The following is a 5,000-nucleotide window of genomic DNA, read 5'->3' on the forward strand; positions in this document are numbered from 1 at the left end:
TTTCATTGCACCATTTTTTTGTGTGTTCCTATTGTGAAAAGCGCTATACAAATAAATGTGAATTGAATTGAACAATACACCACATTAAAAAAAGCTACATTCATATAGGCATGAACAATATAATTATAATATTGCACTAAATGGATAGCGGGTATGGGACAGTGCAATCGACGCGCTTTGTTTTTGAGCCTGGCGTGACGTGTCAGTGAGGTACGAAGCTTCATTTCCACAGGTCACGTGACAGCCTCATTTCAAATTCAAGCAATGCTCCGGAAGACAGTTTCGATGCACTAGTGTGTCAAAAACTTGAGACGTAACTACCCATCCCTAGTTTTACCCCTTGTTTGGATTTAGTCTGGTTTTTGCCTGCCCCCTTTTGCTTGGATGTTTTTGTATTATTTTGTTAATAAACTGCTATACTGCACTTGGATCCTCCTCTTTGTTGTTTCTGAAACAATCACCAGAAAAGTGATTAAAGAACACCAGACCACAGATGGATCCAGCTGTCACCCTTATCCAACTATGCCAAGGGACTCATCTGAGACTTTTTGAACATTGCTAACATGCACTGACCTCCCGGACTTTACTTTGATTGATTTTTTTTGCTACGGATTCAGCAACCACTTACAATCCAAACTCATCTGTAATGGTCCTCGAGGGTCACTGAGTGAGTTCCTGGATTCCTAACGGTGAGCGGCTCTGCTTTTACGGTGGGTATTGTGGAGGAGGAATGTGACATTCAACAGAGTCTCCAGCCATCATGGCCGCCATTTAGATAGATAGGAGTCCTCGAACAAGATGGCCGCCACGCCTGTGTCTTTGAACAAAATGACCGCCACGCCTGTGTCTTCGGAAAAAGATTGACTGTGTCTTCGAACAAGATGGACAAAGCCTGTGTCTTTGGACAAGATGGCCACCATGCCTGTGTCTTCGAACAAGATGGCCGCCACGCTTGTGTCTTCCCATTAATCAAAATTATGTCCAAAAGACGCCTTTTCAACGTCTTTATCACAAAAGTCAGATGTTGAAAAGACGTCGAAAAGCCTTTATTATTTTCAATAAAACATCAACTTCTAAACCTCTGTTGATTCACAATATAAGAACTTTAGTATGAAAGAAATAAAGTCTTGTTGGTAATAAGTGAAGATGCTGAGATCCTGAGAGATCTTTTAGTGTTTAATGTTCTGTTGGGGTTTAAAGTGTTTCTGTATGGTTGTGTTTTGTGTGTCACCATTGTGTTGAAGAGTAGAGCCTGAGCTTCAGTCCAGGATGAGCAGAGAAACACTGATGTTATGCTGCATGTTGCTTTATTTAATAGGCAGTAACTGTGTAGTTGCTGATGCAGTGACATATAGAGGTGGGCGATACTCCAAATTTCGGTATCGATCCGATACCAAGTAAATACAGGGTCAGTATCGCCGATATCGATACCGATACCAATACTTTTTCGTTTTAAAAGCATGCACTTGAACTTATGCACTTTCCTGTGCTAGAGCAGTGTGTCATGATTTATGAGGTGAATGCATCATTAAAATGCTAAATCTGAATACGTTTTCATGACTACTAAATATTTTGTGATTTGTGCTCTCAACTCGCCTGTAATTATTAGTCAGTGACTTTTACAAAAGTACCCTAATTATAGTAAAAGTACTATTGTACACTAGCCTACTGTTTAAAAGTTTGGGGTCTGTAAGATTTTTTATTCTCTTCTGCATTTATTTGATCAAAAATACAGTAAAAACTGTAATATTACAATTTAACATAGGCTATCTGTTTTCTATGTCAAACTGTAATTTATTCAAGTGATCAAAGCTGAATTTTCGGCATCATTACTCCAGTCATGATGATAATTCATTTTAATATGCTGATTTACAGCTCAGGAAACATTTCTTATTATTATCAATGTTGAAAACAGTTTCATATTTTTTGTGGAAACCATGATGCAGAATTATTTAATGAACACAGTTGAAAGAACAGCATTTATATGAAGTAGTTTTTTTTAACAGTGAAAAACCCTTGACTGTCACTTTTGATCAATTGAATGCATTGATCCTTGTTGAATAAAAATATTAATTTCATTAAAAAAATCTTACTGACGTCAACATTTTGAACCGTTATATACACTTTTGCTTTGTTTATTAAAAAAAAAATACCCGATTGTTTCTCTGTCATCTAAGCAAGGCTTCGTTTCCCAAACGCACTGGGCCTGTGAGCTCAGCGAAGCACCGGCATCGAACGCTCTGTGATTGATTGGTTTCGTCTTGTATCCAGATGACTAGGAGAAAAAGCCTACACAATTATCCGCTAACATTCGCTTATTTTTCCACTTAGAAGCTTATTTTACGCACTGAATTGCGTGCTAAATTAATAAAAATTACTGCTAAAAAAAACAAACACATTTGGATCGATATTTTTATGTGAGGATCGATCCTTTTCGATACCACGTCAGTATCGATATATCGATACTCAAGGATCGATCTGCCCACCTCTAGTGACATAGTCACATTAATTCATGCATTTAGTTAACTTCAAGGGATTCACTTTTTACAGTGAATATTTGTTAGTAAAATTCAGGAAATATCGGTAAAATAACCTTTTCTGTCAAAAGTTTAATGAAAATATCTGTAGGAGTTTTTTGCACTTAATTTAAATTAGGATATTTTACAATCATTTTACAGTTTTTTACAATTATTTTAATTTTTTTTGCAGTGAAGGTTTTTGATCATAATAATTCAGGAAATATCTGTAAAATAACGTTTTTCTGTAAAACATATAAAAAAAGTTTTTGTTAAAGTTTATTGCACTTTATTTAAATTAGGATATTTTACTTTAATTTTACGGTTTTTGTTTGGCTACCGTAGCTGACAGTCATTGACCGTTTTTTAACAGGCTTTTTTTTTTTTAAGTGAAAAGGTGTTTTAATAAATTATTAACAGTTTATAATTCATTCCCTATTTATCATTAGGCCTACTCTGAGATTTCTAAATTGAGGGAACAGTCTTTAAAAGTACTGGGGGTAGGACCTAATAATAGGGCTTCAACATATCCTTTTTGAACGGGTTGAGTATTATGTTGAAATTTTGTTTCGTTTATTTTGTTATATTTTTCTTTTCTTTTTTACTCGTTTGTATTTCATTTATGTGTTTCTTTCTTTTTTAATAGTTTCAAATAAAGATTTTTTTCATTTTCATTTCATATTTTACAGTTTGTGTACTTAAAGTGTACTTACCCAAGAAAGTACTGGTTAATATGGGTTAAAGGAGCAGTCTGTAAGAATGACAGCTAGTGGTCAAAATAGGTAGTGCAGTCCAAAATCTCAAAATATCAGAGATATCTCCACTCCTCCTCAGACCAACACCCCATTTAAGGACACCCAACAGGAATGAGTGCAGTTTATAATGAAAATTGTCACAAAAATACACATTCCAGCACAGAAACACACATTTCAAAGTAAAATACCTGGTTGTATAAGTGTTTTTCAGAGAAACGAGTATGTGAACTCAGCATATTTTCTCAATATCTGCAAACATATTATGGTATTTTTATGCTTTAGTAGATTGGAAAATGTTCCATACTGCACCTTTAAGGTTAGGTTTAGGGGTAAGTTCAGGGTTAGTACGTTGTTATAACCTACGTATTGTAATTGCTGTAATAAGTACATAGTATGTACATGGAGAACAGCAGTGTAAAATAAAGTTCTACCTACATTTCATTGGTCAGTGAACCTGTGTAGGTTCTACACATTTATTGTGGAAATGACACACTGCATGTCTCTCATGTGTAACTGCATCCAGCTTCCACCAGAGGGCAGCAGTAGCAGCAAATTAAAGGCTCAAAGACAGTTATTACATGAAAAATTTACATTTACAGGCCGAGGCATTGAATTCACTCAAACATAACTGTAAGTGGACAGAATATTTTACAAAACGCAAATGCTGTTATAACTAAACACCTTTCAGTTTGTTCTGCCAAGTGCACTTAAATGTAATGGCAAAGTACAACAACATCCGTCTATCCATCCATCATCCAAACCACTTTATCCTTATTAGAGTTGACTTATGTTGCATGTCTTTGTTTTGTGGGGTGAACCGGAGCACCGGACGAAACCCACACAGACACAGGGGAGAACATGCTGTACAACCAGATATTCAGCATAAATATGACTGACTGTAATTGCTATTCAGAAGCTGAGTATGAAAAGAAGGATTATTTTAAATACTGTAAAGAATCTGTAATAATGGATCACATGCTTCAGGGCTGGGATGTGTCTTCAACAAACTCACATCTGCCTTTCATTATTCCTGACCTTATTCACCCACACATACACTCATGTTTCAGTAAAGCAAAGCCCTCAGAAACGATATGTGATGTATGTGAAATATTTTGGCCAGCGTTACATTTGAGTGAGTTTTCAACAATGATCTCATGCAACATTTCTCTCTGTGTTGTTTATGTTCAGTGAGGATATTCATACTTTAAGCTGTTCAGATTGAGATGAAGACCTTATAATTGTATTGCTCAGATGTTGCTTTTTCATATCTAAGAGGATTTATTAAAATTATAATAATTTGTTCATAATTTGTAAATGAAATTAACATCAAGGACATTCAATTCATCAAAGATGACAGTAAAGACCATATGATGTTACAAAATGTTCCTATCCATCAAACAATCCTGAAAATAATATGTATCATGTTTTCCACAAAAAAAATTAAAAAAATGAATCAGCACAACTGTTTTCTTGAGCATCAAATCTTCATATTAGAATGATTTCTGAAGGATCATGTGACACTGAAGACTGGAGAAATTATGCTGAAAATGTAGCTTTGATCACAGGAATAAAATATATTTTAACTTATATCCACATACAAAACACTTATTTCAAATTGTAATAATATGTCTTAATATTACTGTATTTTTGATCAAATAATTGCTGTCTTGTTGAGAAGAAAATACACTTTTCTTACCAAAGATCTTACCAACCCAAAACTTTTTAACAT

Source organism: Leuciscus leuciscus, assembly GCF_965113295.1.
Source record: "Leuciscus leuciscus genome assembly, chromosome: 1".
Classification (NCBI taxonomy): Eukaryota; Metazoa; Chordata; class Actinopteri; order Cypriniformes; family Leuciscidae; genus Leuciscus; species Leuciscus leuciscus.